The sequence below is a fragment of the Grampus griseus genome (assembly GCF_964374135.1).
Source record: "Grampus griseus genome assembly, chromosome: 17".
Classification (NCBI taxonomy): Eukaryota; Metazoa; Chordata; class Mammalia; order Artiodactyla; family Delphinidae; genus Grampus; species Grampus griseus.
The window spans coordinates 58,871,659-58,888,830 of NC_139011.1; the positions used below are offsets into that span (position 1 = coordinate 58,871,659).

At 37.0% G+C, this 17,172-nt stretch overlaps 1 pseudogene across 1 annotated transcript; it reads left to right on the plus strand.

The window, feature by feature from the left end:
- Window positions 1-383: 383 nt before the first annotated feature.
- LOC309835268 (CDK5 and ABL1 enzyme substrate 2-like) lies at window positions 384-16,954 on the plus strand (annotated as a pseudogene). The gene is made up of 4 exons: window positions 384-426; window positions 1,340-1,376; window positions 9,916-10,922; window positions 16,923-16,954. The product of its transcript is annotated as a CDK5 and ABL1 enzyme substrate 2-like (transcript).
- Window positions 16,955-17,172: the final 218 nt, after the last annotated feature.

The following is a 17,172-nucleotide window of genomic DNA, read 5'->3' on the forward strand; positions in this document are numbered from 1 at the left end:
CAGGTGATATACATGGATGTACCTCACAATGCAGATGTGACTCACAGAGTACCCAGTTAGTTCATAGGCACACTGTGTTGTTTCACTAGTATCTCGATGTATAATTGGATTAGAAATACTTGGCACCTGGAAGAATCTCCACACTTGCCTTGGGGTCATGGGGTAAGAGCCATTATGGTGGGAGGGGCAAATGGAAACTTCTGAATTTTTCTGCTCCTTACCAAGGTAGTAAACCAGTAGCAATGTCACATCTCTAGGGGGATTTTCAGATATTAGTGACACTGTCAAAGACTTAAAAAATGAGAGGTGGTGATATGTATCATATCATATCATTCCTTAACTTGCCTGCTTGTCCTATGCAGAGGTTGAATGGATTTTGGAGAATGGCTGTGGATCCTTGTAAACCTTACCAGGTGGAGATCTGCAGTATGTAGTATTTTTACTGAAGAAAATTAGCATATCTCCTGGCACTTGATATACATTTATGACCTGGTCAAGACCTTTTCTCTGTATCTTAAGGACCACCAGAAGCTGTTTGCTTTTACCTGGCAGAGACAACAATATACCATCACCAAGTTGCCTGCCTGTGTCAACCCTCCTGCTTTCTCTGCCACAGTATGGTCTCCAGAGGCCATGATTGCACTGATATTTGACAAAATGTTATAATAATCCACTACATTGAGGACATTATGCTGACTGAATATAATATGCACAGAGTAGTGGGTATTTTTCATGCCTGAGTAAGACCTATGTGAACCAGAGGGTGGGAGATAAGCCCCACAGAATTTCAGAAGACTGCCATCTTAGTGAAGATTTAGAAACCCAATGGGCAGGAGTGTGTTGAGACATCTCCTCGAAGGTGGAGGACAAGTTGCTGTACCTTGCACTACCTATAAAGAAGAAAAGAAAAGGCATATTTGGTAAGCCTCTTTCTTTTTCAATTTAAATTTTAGATTTACAGAAAACATGAGCAGATAGAACAGAGGATTCCCCAATACTCCCTGCCCCTCCATCCCCACATCTTGTTCTTGCTATTAATGACTTGCATTAGTGTGGTACACTTGCTACAGTTAACGAACCAACCTCGATATATTATTATTAACTAACATCCATCATTTATTCAAATTTCCTTAGTATTAACCTAATGTCCTTTTTCTGTTTCAGGATCAGTATAACACATTACATTTCATTGTTATGTCTCCTCAGGCTTCTCTTGATTGTGATAGTTTCTCATATTTTCTTTGTTTCCAATGACTTTGACAATTTTGTTGAGTACTGTTTAGATATTTTGCATTATATCCCTTAATTGGGATTTGTCTGGTAATTTTCTCATAATTAGACTGGGGCTATGGATTTTGCAGAGGAAAACCGCAGAGGTAAAATGCCATTCTCAGCACATCATATCAAGGATTTACACTATCAACATGACTTATTGCTGTTGCTGTTGACCTTGATCACCTGGCTGATCAGATTTCTCCACTGTAAAGTTCCTCCTATTGTTTCCCTGCTTGTACTCCTCGAAATGAAGTTGCCGTGCACAGCATCCTCCTTGAGGATGAAATAGCTACATAAATTATTTGGAATCCTTCTACAGAGGAAATTTGTTTATTCTCCCCCACTGATTCTTTTTTTTTTTTTTTTTTTTTTGGCTGCGTTGGGTCTTTGTTGCTGTGCGCAGGATTTCTGTAGTTGCGGTGAGCGGGGGCTACTCTCCGTTGCGGAGCACAGGCTCCAGGTGCACGGGCGTCAGTAGTTGTGGCACGTGGGCTCAGTAGTTGTAGATCGTGGGCTCTAGAGAGCAGGCTCAGTAGTTGTTGCACACGGGTTTAGTTGTTCTGCGGCATGCAAGATCTTCCCAGACCGGGGCTCAAATCCGTGTCCCCTGCATTGGTAGGCAGATTCTTAACCACTGCGCCACCAGGGAAGTCCCTCCCCCACTGATTCTCAAATTGATTAATTAAATAATTTCACTGTGGACTTATAGCTATTTATTCTGTACTATGGGTTGTAAGCCAATTCTATTTCATTGATCTTGATGCTTAGATTTTTCCATTTTTGGCCCCTGGGAGTTCTTTCATTTGGGTCCTTTGTTCCTTTGACATTCCCTCATCACTGTGTTTTGTTTGTTTGTTTGAGTACAGTACTTCCTTACATTCTGGCATTACAAGATGCTCCGGGTTTATTTTGTGTTTAATTTTGCTTAAATCAGTACTTTTGACAATGTGACTGTCTAATACCTATTAATATTTTAGTTAAAACATATAGTAAACACTTAGTATGTACTAAGTGCTTTGTTGCATGCTGGGTGTAATGCTATCTATTTTTATCTATAAGCAGGTAATAATCATCTTGATTATCACTCACATTTTTAAGCTCCTTTGCTTTTTACAAAGCTCCCCCCCCCCACATACATTAGCTCATTTTTAAACCTCACACACTTTTTCTATGATAGATATGGTAGGAATTAATTATGATATCTGTTTCACAGATGAAGAACCTGATCTAGACTTTTAATAGATTTTTTTTAAAGGACAAATGAAACTCTAGTTTATTTTAGTGAGTGCAGCCTCTTTTGAATGTATGCAGCCGTTTGTTCAGATTCCCTCTTAATCAATTTTACAGAGAGTTTTCCTGATTAATGCAACATTGTGAGCACAATGAATTTACATTTTGTTCTCTTACAGATTTATTCTTCATTCCCCTTCTCATTCCGAGCCATGAAAATAATAGAAAGATTTAGTTACATAAAGACTTGGCTTATTTCAGTTTACTTTAGAATATGATGATGTAAATTGGAGAAAACTCTATGGAATATATTATGATTGCTTCCTTTTTAAGCATAAAATTTTCTAAGAAGTGAAATAAAATTCCAGTATCACAATAAGTAAAATATTTGATGTAAACTAAGAATGTCAATAAACTTGTGAGTTATGGCACCAAATATGTTTTGACAAACACAATTGTGTAGAGACTTTAAAGATTTTAGTACAGTTCTTGTCTTGTAAAATATGAATGCATCACTTTACGGTGAACTTATGATGTTGCAATGATCTCCTTTCAAATGTCTCACTTTGGAAGGAGCTTGACTTAACTTTTTGTCTCTCTTTATTTTTGGATATAGATCCTATAACTTCATGCATAACTCATATGTTTTCTTATAGGACTCTGTTTGATGGACTTTGAAATTACAGATCATGATCTTCCTTTTACTCAGAGGCAAACCCTTTCTTTACTCTGCACTGCACTCTAGTGTTTGCTTGTTGGCGTCCAGGGAGAGTGCTGAGGTGTGATTTTTACTACAGTGACCTGTACTATGAATAGCTTCAGAGAAGCATTAGGGAATATTCTGGGAAGAGTGCATAGCTGAACTCTATAGGCTCTAGCTGAGCTGTCCCACTGAGCTATAGATAAAAGATGACCACATTTAGACACTTTAATTGAACTGCTTTTGGCTTTCTCCAGGTTTTATGAGAAAAGGGCCTTACAATACTCAGAAGTAAAAACTATGCTGTCACCATGTTCAGAATGCAGAAACTGAGTTTTATCTCAAGTGGAAATATTTTGAACTACATTTAAGGTTGGTTTGTTCGTCGCTTCAAATAGTTTTCCGGAACCACTATCTTTTGGAGACTCCATTCATTTTTCCTGCTAGTTTTTGACCTGATTTAAGGGGAATGGCAATATATGGAAATCTACCCTTCCATTATCACTGCTTATCTTTGGAGCATCATGGATATGTGCTAGGTGGTTCTTCATAGGGACACACTTTTTGGAATAAAGCTGAAACCTTATGCTAGAAACAATTTTCTATTGAAGAATCTGTGACATGTTTGTAGGACCAAACCTGGACAAACCATAAATGTGATAGGTAAAAAGCAGAGTCAGATTTGCAGCCCAGGTTTATCAACACAATGAACTGGGTGATTTCTTGACATATGACAAACTCATTTACTGTCTGTCCAGGAAACAATCTGACATTTTCCCAGGAATCTTACGTGCATTTTAAAAGATTTAAGTAATATATGGCCAGAGCATTCAGTGTCAGTAGTTGCAGAAGATTAATCAGTTTTAGATTAATCTAATCTATTCAAGGGATTTAATTCATCAAAATTTATTGATCTCCAACTACGTGCCATATGCCTTCCATGAGGTAGAGGATATGAATAATCTGTTTTCAAAGGACCCAGAGTCTTTTCATAAAAAAATTTAAATAATAATTCAAGGGAGATTATTAGTATAATAGTAATCAAAGTAAATCTAACAGAAGAGTTACTATTTCCAACTAGCAATCAAATGGCTTCACGGAGGAGAGAAAGTGTTGTTTATAAAGTTCCAACTTTACGTAGTCCACATAACAATGGTATGATCCCCATTTTACATGAAAGAAAATGAACCTAGAAAAGTTAAGTACTTGCCTAGTATCATAAAATTAAGCCAGGTATTTAAAAGGGAGTTGAGGCTAAATAACGAGTACAAACAGGTGCATTGTACTTTTCTCTCTGCCATGTGTGTTTAAAATTATACATAATTATACATATACACTGCTGGTAAGAATAATTCCAAAACCTCTTTCTCTTTTCAACTAACCATTATCAGGGTCCAAAAACAGAGATGGCAAACCAACCTATAAAATTATTATTATTATATCCATTTCACATATGAGAAAATGGGGACTTAAAATGTGTTAAGTGACTTGCTTGTTATTAAGCAAACAAATGGATCCAGAATTTGTATGTGGGTCTTTTTTAACCTCTTTATTATGGATATATATATATATATATATATATATATATATATATATATATATAGTTTTGCTTTTCTTTTTTAAAAGGTTGTGTTATAAACACTTAACATGAGATCTACACTGTTAACAAATTTTTAAGTGCATAATACAGTATTGTTAACTATGGGCACAATGTTGTACAGCAGGTATCTAGAACTTTTATATCTTGCTTAACTGAAATTTTATGCATGTTGATGATCAGTTCCCCACTGCCCCCTCTCTGCAGTCCCTGGTCACCACCATTCCACTTTGATTCCAGGAATTTGACAATTTTAGAGACCTCATATGAGGGAGATCATGCATGTCCTTCTGTGACTAGCTTGTTTCAATTAGCACGATGTCTTCCAGTTTCATCCATATTGCTGCATATAGCAGGATTTCCTTCTCCTTTAAGGTTGAATAATATTCCATTGTATGTATATGCCACATTTTCTTTATCCGTTTATCCATAGATAGACCTTTAGGTTATTTCCACATTTTGGCTATTATGAATAATGCTGCAATGAACATGGGAGCGCATATATATCTTTGAGACCTTGATTTTAATTATTTTGGTTAAATCCCAGAAATGGGATTGCTGGATCATATGGTAGTTCTATTTTTAAATTTTTTTGAGGAAACTTCATACTATTTTCCATAGCAGCTGCATCATTTTACATTCCCACCAGTTGTGTATTGTGGGTAATTTTAAGCACTCATTGTAGACAGAAAAGTACAGTGCATCTGCATGTACCCATTATTCAGCCCCAACACTCGTTAGCTCACAGCCACACTTGCATTTAATCAAACTTCCTTTACATCTCTGCATACCGAATTGTTTTGAAGCAAATCCCGTACATAATATTTCACGCATAAACATTTGAGTATGTGTCTCTGAAAGAAAAAAAACTCTTGTTAATGAACCCAGTCATGGTGCCATTTTCATACATAAGAAAACCTAGTTATGTCTTTTTTTTTTTTAACATCTTTATTGGGGTATAACTGCTTTACAATGGTGTGTTAGTTTCTGCTTTATAACAAAGTGAATCAGTTATACATATACATATGTTCCCATATGTCTTCCCTCTTGCGTCTCCCTCCCTCCCACCTTCCCTATCCCACCCCTCCAGGCAGTCACAAAGCACCGAGCCAATATCCCTGTGCCATGCGGCTGCTTCCCACTAGCTATCTACCTTACTACGTTTGTTAGTGTGTATATGTCCATGACTCTCTCTCGCCCTGTCACAGCTCACCCTTCCCCCTCCCCATAACCTCAAGTCCTTTCTCTAGTAGGTCTGCGTCTTTATTCCTGCCTTACCCCTAGGTTCTTCATGACATTTTTTTTCTTAAATTCCATATATATGTGTTAGCATACGGTATTTGTCTTTTTCTTTCTGACTTACTTCACTCTGTATGACAGACTCTAGGTCTATCCACCTCATTACAAATAGCTCAATTTCGTTTTTTTTATGGCTGAGTAATATTCCATTGTATATATGTGCCACATCTTCTTTACCTAGTTATGTCTTACATCATCAAATATCTAGTCAGTATTTTCTCATACATGTTTTATTTCATTTTTGTTTGTTTATAGACATTATGTTGCTGGTTTGTTCTAATTGGGATTCCAACAGGGTGCACCAATGCATTCTGTTAGTACGTCTCATGGATATTTTAATTTCATAGGCTACCTTAACTTATATTAAAAAAATTTTGAGATTGATCTGTTGAAAAAATTGAGTAATTTGTCTTGTGACCTTTCCTGCTTTCTGGATATCGCTGATTGTACTCTCATTTTTTAAAGAAAACCTCTTTCTCTATTCCCCGTGTATTTCCTGTACTGGTGGTTAGATCAAGAGGCTGGATCCATATTTAGGTTACATTTTTGGCAAGACTACTTCATAAATGGTGTTCTAAACTTCCATCAAGAGGCATAATGTCCAGTTATCTACTGCTGTGGCGTTAGGTGCCACTGAGGATCATTTCCCAGGTCCAGAGTTTACTTTGGGGTTTGCAAAATGGTAATATTCCAATTATGTAATTACATCTTTATATGGTAGTTGGAATACCTCCATAGACAGAATTTTTTCTCATCAACTTTTGAATACCCTGAGGTATAGTTTTTACTATAAAAACAAGTAATCTGTATGATTCTTTCCCTTTATTTATCAGTTTTTAGAACAAGGAGTTGGTTTCCTAGCATCCTCCAAAGGTGATCTTTTTTTAAAACATGATCATTGGAATTCCTGGATTTTTTACGTATTTTATTGATTTCAACCCACTGATGGTTTTACTCTTATTGGTGCTGAGGATGACTCATCTTTGTGCAGTGGGAGCCACTTTAAGATGTTTCATGAGTCCTTTTGACACTATTCCAATAATTTTTGATAACTTCCTTGTTTTCTGGAATGACAAAATACTAAGATTCATCTTGTAAATTGCCTGCCCCTGACTTTTATATCTGTCTCCTTTACATGTTACCTCTCATCACATATAAGTAATAATTTTATTTAAATATAGCTTAATTTCCCATTGTATGTGCATATATACACACACACATATACACACACAGACTCCCTTTTTCAGATAAATGGTAATACAATATATAGTATACATGTTGCTTATACTACTTGTTGTTTTCATTTAACAATATATCCTGGAGATCACATATTAGAAAGCACTCTTTTTTTTTTGTTTTTTAACCAGCTGTATGGTGCTCCATAGTAAATATCTCAAAGTTAATTCAATTCATCATGTATTAATGGACATTTAGGTTGTTTCTGGTTTTTACCTTTTTAAATCATGCAGTAAATATCCATGTGTATACATATTTTCATGTTTATCTTTTAGATAGATTCCTAGAGAAGGGCAAAACATAAAAACATATGTAAAATCATTAAATAATGCCAAATTGCCCTCCATTGAGTTCATAACATTTTGCATTCTTTTTAGAAACACATATGTGCCTGTTTCCTCTTAGTCTTACCAACTAAATGTGTGATCACACTCTTGATTTTTTGTCAGTGTGATAAATAAGATATATCTGTGTAATATTAATTTGTATTTCTCTTATTATGAACTATTTTTTAAATTATGAGACATATAGAGTCCTAAACGTATGAGAAACTGCATTGCCTGTATTGCCTTTTCTACTCACATCTCTAGCCTGTTTTTCTTTTTTTTTTTAACATCTTTATTGGAGTATAATTGCTTTACAATGGTGTGTTAGTTTCTGCTTTATAACAAAGTGAATCAGCTATACATATACATATATCCCCATATCTCCCCCTTCTTGCGTCTCCCTCCCTATCCCACCCCTCTAGGTGGCCACAAAGCACTGAGCTGATCTCCCTGTGCTATGCGGCTGCTTCCCACTAGCTATCTATTTTACATTTGGTAGTGTATATATGTCCATGCCACTCTCTCACTTCGTCCCAGCTTACCCTTCCCCCTCTCTGTGTCCTCAAGTCCATTCTCTACATCTGCATCTTTATTCCTGTCCTGCCCCTAGGTTCTTCAGAACCTTTTTTTTTTAGATTCCATATATACGTGTTAGCGTACGGTATTTGTTTTTCTCTTTCTGACTTCACTCTGTATGACAGACTCTAGGTCCATCCACCTCACTACAGATAACTCAATTTCATTTTTTTTTATGGTTGAGTAATATCCCATTGTATATATGTGCCACATCTTCTTTATCCATTCATCTGTCGATGGACACTTAGGTTGCTTCCATGCCCTGTCTGGCCTGTTTTATAAATAGCATTGTTGTTATTTTAATTTTGCTTATGAAGTTGTATTTGCCATGCTTTTTTTTCTTTGGCTGTGCCACCCTGCAGCATGTGGGATCTTAGTTCCTCTACCAGGGATCGAACCCTTGCCCCCCACAGTGTAAGTGCAGAGTCCTAACCACTAGACCACCAGGGAAGTCCCTGCCATGCATGTTTAATCTTTATGTAGTCAAATTTACTAATGATTTTCCCTACTGCTTCAATATTTTGAGCAGGAAGAGAATTTTCCTTGCCTCTCAGTTATAAGGGTATTCACAAATGTTTGTACTTGTGTAAATTCATTTTTATATTTAAATTTCTAATTCCTTTAGAATTTTCACTGATTTCTGGTGTCAGAAATGAATTCAATATCTATTATTTTCATGTACTTATCCAGTTATCCCAGCACCATTTATTAAAATGCCCATATTTCCCACTTGATTTGTGACTTCACCTTTGTTGAATACTACCAGCAATTGCATATATTTCTGGATTCTCTATTCTTTCTTATTGACCTGCCTGGCTACTCATATGCCAAGATCACACTGTGTTGATTATAGAGACCTTAGGATATGCTTATATATCTAATTGGGCCAGCAATCCCCTTGCCTCACTGTTGCTCTTCTTTTTCAAGTGAATGTAGGTTTTTGAACACCAAATTCAATTCCTTCAGTAAGATGTCACAAAAACAGAATGTTTAGACTCTTTTAAATAGGAAAATAAGAAAGTAAACCTGTGAAGGAATTTGATGGCAAAAATGGGTCAAGAATAATTTTGTTTTTGGTATTTGTTTTAATTAAAAGACTAAGAAGAACCAAGCCTACTGAGTCCACTTAGCTTTTTTTGTCTTCTATAGATCCCCTTAGAGAAGTGATGTATTATCCTGATTTAGCAATCAAAATTTCCATCGTGTAGATTCCTTGATTAGGTCTGATTGTGTTTGAAAACACTAGAAGAATTAAGATTTATTAGTGATAACACACTTCTGACACCTGGCAGTAAAGCCCTGGATATCTGTGTAAGATCCAAAGCATGGTGATGTGGTTGCTATGTTGGAATATATTGGAGAGTGTGTGTATCTGTGTGTGTGTGTGTGTGTGTGTGTGTGTGTGTACACATTCTTCACCACTATTCACTAGAATACAGTGAGGTTTAACGTTCATGTTGTCAGTCTCAAAAATTCAAAGATATTTCTTAACACGGTAATCTGAGGGGAGAAAACAATAATTATAATGTGTGGAGATCCTAATGTCTGACAGTTGTAGCTGCAAAGAATTTTACTAAGGAACTATTTGAGCAAAATGTTGGGTTTTCAGGTTGAGCATTTTTGTCATAAGTGATCCTGTTTTTAAAAGCTTGATTGTGGGTGGCTGGTGGTCGTAGGGCTCAGTCAGAGGATGGCCGCGGCCATGGCGGGTGGATCACTGGGCCAGTTCCCTGGCCCTGCTGTCTGGGCTGCATCGCAGCCACTGCAGAGGTGAGGGGACTCGCAGTGCCTCCAGGCCGTGCTCTTCTTCCTCAACAACATCTCCCTGGATGGACTTCCTTCGAGTTTCTGGAAGACACGGTGGGATGTGCCTCCCTTCAAAGAACCAAACATACATCTGGATCCCCAAGACACAAAGGCCCGAAGAAGACTCACTTCATCAATAATATGAGGCAGTACGACTCCAGGAACAGCAGGATCATGCTCATCTGAGCCAAGCAATCCGTGTGTGTGGCCTTCTCTGTCTTGCCCTGTGGAGAAGGCCTGTGCGTGAGTGACCTGAGGGTGGACAGTCAGAAGCAGAGGCATCCATCTGGCGATGTTTCCATATCTTCTGAGATGGTCTTCCAGTTGGAAGACGTTGAGCTGGGGGAGGATGGAAAGGTTGTGTCTTACCAAGATCCTGTACCCCACCAACACTCTGGTCATGCTCAAGCTGGCCCACTGCCTCAGCCATGACTCAGAGTGCCCTGTGCTCTGCTGGGGTCCAGATGCAAACCTGTCCTGCCCAGGGTGGTGCTAGCTGGCTCAGAACTAGTGGCCGATGCAGGTGATTCCCTGTAGTACAATCCCAACCTCCTGGCTGACCCTCAGTGACCCTGTGGCAAGCACAAGTACGTCCTCATCTTCGCATCCTACATGACCACAGTGATAGAGTATGTGAAGCTCTCCCACCTCAAGAAGGACATGAAGGAGACCTTCTGGGAGAAGTTCCCGCACATCAAGCTGATGCTGAGCAAGATTAGGAGTTGAAAATGAGAGAGGCAGAACTTGTCCCAGGAGTGTGTTTTGGAGCCTGTGACAGTACCAATGGCCTATGTGTACTTTGAGAAGCTGGTCCTGCAGGGCAAACACAACAAGCAGAACTACAAGCTGCTGAAGAAACAGCAGATGAAGGAGCAAGGTAAAAGCCCACCAGACCAAATAAATGAAGAGGAAATAGGCAGTCTACCTGAAAAAGAATGATAGAAAAGATGATCTAAAATAATCTTGGATATAGAATGGAGAAAATACAAGAAATGTTTAAAAAGGACCTAGAAGAACTAAAGAGCAAACAAACAATGATGAACAAACACAATAAATGAAATTAAAAATTCTCTAGAAGGAATAAATAGCAGAATAACTGAGGCAGAAGAACGGGTAAGTGACCTGGAAGATAAATAGTGGAAATAATTACCACAGAGCAAAATAAAGAAAAAAGAATGAAAATAGTTGAGGGCAGTCTCAGAGACCTCTGGGACAACATTAAATGCACCAACATTCGAATTATAGGGGTCCCAGAAGAAGAAGAGAAAAAGAAAGGGATGGAGAAAATATTTGAAGAGATTATAGTTGAAAACTTCCCTAATAGGAGAAAGGAAATAATCAACTCCATGAAGCACAGGGAGTCCCATACAAGATAAATCCAAGGAGAAACATGCCAAGACACATATTAATCAAACTATCAAAAATTAAATACAAAGAAAAAATATTAAAAGCTGCAAGGGAAAAACAACAAATAACATACAAGGGAATCCCCATAAGGTTAACAGCTGATCTTTCAGCAGAAACTCTGCAAGCCAGAAGGGAGTGGCAGGACATATTTAAAGTGATGAAGGGGAAAAACCTAAAACCAAGATTACTGTACCCAGCAAGGATCTCATTCAGATTTGACGGAGAAATTAAAACTTTACAGACAAGCAAAAGCTAAGACAATTCAGCACCACCAAACCAGCTTTACAACAAGTGCTAAAGGAACTTCTCTAAGTAGGAAAAACACAAGAGAAGGAAAAGACCTACAAAAGCAAACCCAAAACAATTAAGAAAATGGTAAAAGGAACATACATATCGATAACTACCTTAAATGTAAATGGATTAAATGCTCCAACCAAAAGATATAGACTGGCTAAATGGATACAAAAACAAGACCTGTATATATACTGTCTACAAGAGACTCACTTCAGACCTATGTACATATACAGACTGAAAGTGATGGGATAGAAAAATATATTCCATGCAAATGGATATCAGAAGAAAGCAGGAGTAGCAATTCTCATATCAGACAAAATAGACTTTAAAATAAAGACTATTATAAGAGACAGAGAAGGACACTACATAATGATCAAGGGATCAATCTAAGAAGAAGATATAACAATTGTAAATATTTATGCACTCAACATAGGAGCACCTCAATACATAACACAAATGTTAACACTTATAAAAGGGGAAATTCACAGTAACACAATCATAGTAGAGGACTTTAAACCCCATTTGCACCAATAGATAGATCATCCAAATTGAAAACAAACAAGGAAACACAAGCTTTAAATGCTACATTAAACAAGATGGACTTAATTGTTATTTATAGGACATTCCATCCCAAAACAACAAAATACACTTTCTTCTCAAGTGCGCATGGAACATTCTCCAGGATAGATCATATCTTGGGTCACAAATCAAGCCTGAAGAAATTTAAGAAAATTGAAACTGTATCAAGTATCTTTTCTGACAACAGTGCTATGAGACTAGATATCAATTGGAGGAAAAAATCTGTAAAAAATACAAACACATGGAGGCTAAACAATACACTACTTAATAACGAAGTGATCACTGAAGAAATCAAAGAGAAAATCAAAAAATACCTAGAAACAAATGACAATGAAAACACGATGACCCAAAACCTATTGGATGCAGCAAAAGCAGTTCTAAGAGGGAAGTTTATAGCAATATGATCCTACCTCAAGAAACAAGAAACCTCTCAAATAAACAACCTAACCTTACATCTAAAGCAATTAGAGAAAGAAGAACAAAAAAACCCCAAAGTTAGCAGAAAGAAAGAAATCATAAAGATCAGATCAGAAATAAATGAAAAAGAAATGAAGGAAACAAAAGCAAAGATCAATAAGACTAATAGTCTTTGTTTATCTTTGAGAAGATAAACAAAATTGATAAACCACTAGCCAGACTCATTAAGAAAAAAAGGGAGAAGACGCAAATCAAGAGAATTAGAAATTGAAAAGGAAAAGTAAAAGCTGATACTGCAGAAATACAAAGGATCATGAGAGATTACTAGAAGAAACTCTATGCCAATAAAATGGACAACCTGGAAGAAATGGACACATTCTTAGAAAAGCACAACCTTCTGAGATTGAACAAGGTAAAAATAGAAAATATATACAGACCAATCACAAGCACTGAAATTGAAACTGTGATTAAAAATCTTCCAACAAACAAAAGCCCAGGACCAGATGGGTCACAGGTGAATTCTATCAAATATTTAGAAAGAGTTAACACCTATCCTTCTCAAACTCTTCCAAAATATAGCAGAGGGAGGAACACTCCCAAACTCATTCTACGAGGCCACCATCACCCTGATACCAAAACCAGACAAAGATGTCACAAAGAAAGAAAACTACAGGCCAATATCATTGATGAACATAGATGCAAAAGTGCTTCCCTGGTGGCGCAGTTGTTGAGAGTTCGCCTGCCGACGCAGGGGACACGGGTTCGTGCCCCGGTCCGGGAAGATCCCACATGCTGCCGAGTGGCTGGGCCCGTGAGCCATGGCTGCTGAGCCTGCACGTCTGGAGCCTGTGTTCCGCAACGGGAGAGGCCACAATAGTGAGAGGCCCGCGTACTGCAAAAAAAAAAACCCAAAAACAAAACAAAACAAAATCCTCAACAAGATACTAACAAACAGAATCCAACAGCACATTAAAAGGTTCATACACCATGATCAGTGGGGTTTATCCCAGGAATGCAAGGATTCTTTAATATATGCAAATCAATCAATGTGATAAACCATATTAACACACTGAAGGATAAAAACCATATGATCATCTCAATAGATGCAGAAAAATCTTTCAATAAAATTCAACACCTATTTACGATAAAAACTCTCCAGAAAGTAGGCATAGAGGGAACTTACCTCAACATAATAAAGGCCATATATGACAAACCCACAGCCAACATTGTTCTCAATGGTGAAAGACTGAAACCATTTCCTCTAAGATCAGGTAGAAGACAAGTTTGTCCATTCTCACCATTGTTATTCAACATAGTTTTGGAAGTTTTAGCCACATCAACCAGAGAAGAAAAAGAAATAAAAGGAATCCAACTCAGAAAAGAAGAAGTAAATCTGTCACTGTTTGCAGATGACATGATACTATACATAGAGAATCCTAAAGATGCTCCCAGAAAACTACTAGAGCTAATCAATGAATTTGGTAAAGTAGCAGGATACAAAATTGATGCATAGAAATCTCTTGCATTCCTATACACTAAATATAAGAAATCTGGAATAGAAATTAAAGAACCACTCCCATTTACCATTGCATAAAAAAGAATAAAATACCTAGGAATAAACCTACCTAAGGAGACAAAAGATGTGTATGAAGAAAACTATAAGACACTGTTGAAAGTAATTAAAGATGATACAAACAGATGGAGAGATATACCATATTCTTTGTTTAGAAGAATAAACATTGTGAAAATGACTATACTACCCAAAGCAATCTACAGATTCAATGCAATCCCTATCAAGCTACCACGGGCATTTTTCACAGAACTAGAACAAAAAATTTCACAATTTGTATGGAAACACAAAAGACCCTGAATAGCCAAAGCAATCTTGAGAAAGAAAAACGGAGCTGGAAGAATCAGGCTTCCGGACTTCAGACACTACAAAGCTACAGTAATCAAGACAGTATGGTACTGGCACAAAAACAGAAATATAGATCAATGGATAGAAAGCCCAGAAATAAACCCACGCACATATGGTAACCTTAACTTTGATAAAGGAGGCAAGAATATACAATCAAGAAAAGGCAGCCTCTTCAATAAGTGGTGCTGCGAAATGTAAAAGCATGAAATGAGAACACTCCCTAACACCATACACAAAAATAAACTCAAAATGGATTAAAGACCTAAATGTAAGACCAGACACTATAAAACTCTTAGAGGAAAACATAGGCAGAACATTCTATGACATAAATCACAGCAAGATCATTTTTGACCCATCTCCTAGAGAATTGGAAATAAAAACAAAAATAAACAAACGAGACCTAAGGAAACTTAAATGCTTTTGCATAGCAAAGGAAACCATAAACAAGACCAAAAGACAACCTTCAGAATGGGAGAAAATATTTGCAAATGAAGCAACTGACAAAGGATTAATCTCCAAAATACACAAGCAGCCCTTGCACCTCCATATCAAAAAAACAAACAACCCAATCCAAAAATGGGCAGAAGACCTAAATTGACATTTCTCCAAGGAAGAGATACAGATTGCCAACAAACACATGAAAGGATGCTCAACATCATTAATCATTAGAGAAATGCAAATCAAAACTACAATGAGGTATCACCTCACACCAGTCAGAAGTAGCATCACCAGAAAATCTACAAACAATAAATGGAGGAGAGAGTGAAGAGTAAAGGGAGCCCTCTTGCACTGTTGGTGGGAATGTAAATTGATACAGCCACTAAATAGAACAGTATGAAGGTTCTTCAGAAAACTAAAAATAGAACTACCATACAACCCAGCAATCCCCTACTGGGCATATACCCTGAGAAAACCATAATTCAAAAAGAGTCATGTAACACAATGTTCATTGCAGCACTATTTACAATAACCAGGACATGGAAGCAACCTAAGTGTCCATTGACAGATGAATGGATAAAGAAGATGTGGCACATATATACAATGGAATATTACTCAGTCATAAAAAGAAACGAAATTGCATTATTTGTAGTAAGGTGGATGGACCTAGAGTCTGTCATACAGAGTGAAGTAAGTCAGAAAGAGAAAAACAAATACCATACACTAACACATATATCTGGAATCTAAAAAAAAAAAAAAAAAGGTTCTGAAGAACCTAGGGGCAGGACAGGAATAAAGATGCAGATGTAGAAAATTAATGGGCTTGAGGACACGAGGAGGGGGAAGGGTAAGCTGGGACGAAGTGAGAGAGTGGCATGGACATATATACACTACCAAGCGTAAAATAAATAGCTAGTAGGAAGCAGCCGCATAGCACAGGGAGTTCAGCTCAGTCCTTTGTGACCACCTAGATGGGTGGGATAGGGAGGGTGGGAGGGAGGGAGACCCAAGAGGGAAGAGAATACATATACATATACATATACATGTATATATATATATATATATATATATGTATATGTATAACTGATTCACTTTGTTGTAAAGCAGAAACTAACACACCATTGTAAAGCAATTATACTACAATAATGATGTAAAAAATAAAAGCTTGATTGTACTTGAGTACAGTATCTGTCTGATATCTGAATTATTTTTGTGATGAGTGAGAGGAAGCATCCTTGCAGGTTAAAAAAAACAATGACTAAAACAGTTGATGAGAAAAAAAGTAACACATCTCCTGTTATTTTGGAATCGAATATTGAAGCAGAGAAGTGGTCTCATAATTTTGGCATTTCACCAATTTATGATACTAAAAACTGATTATTAAGTACACTTATCACATGCCAAGCACTGTATAGGTCATTATGGATATATGTCAAAGTAAGTTAGGGAGACAGAGACAGGTAATGAACAAGACTATAGAGAGGTGATGCTGTGGAAATGCAGTATAGGCAGACACTAACTGTGCTTGGTGATATAGGGAGGACACCAAAGTAGATACGAATGTCCAACTTGAAACTTCTGAAGCATTTACTTTTGAAATTTCTTACATTTAAGGGGCCTCACTAATTTTAATCATCTGGTGCTGTTCTAGCATGAATTTTATTTTTTTTTAATCATGAGATTATTTCCTCTTTTCTCAAAATGATGATCAGGTCTCTTTTTTAAGCCAATTATTGTAACACCAACAGGTCAGATGTTTTTTTTCAAAAAGGAATTCATCTACCCCTACCCGATCTGCTCCCTTCCCTCTATTTCGTGTTTCAGTTAACAGAGTCACCATTTATGATGTAGTCTAAACAGACACCTCAAATTGAACCCATAGCTAATACTCCTCCAACTCCTATATTCAAAAGTCTTGAAGTCTTGATAATTCTCTGTGAAATATTTGTTGAGTATGTCCCCTGCTTTCAACTCCAATAACAACTGTTTTTGTATTTCTTCTGTATTCTTGCAATCCATTGAACTGGTCACCCTAATATTGTTGCTGCCATAAATACCTGTCAAAATTGAGTTA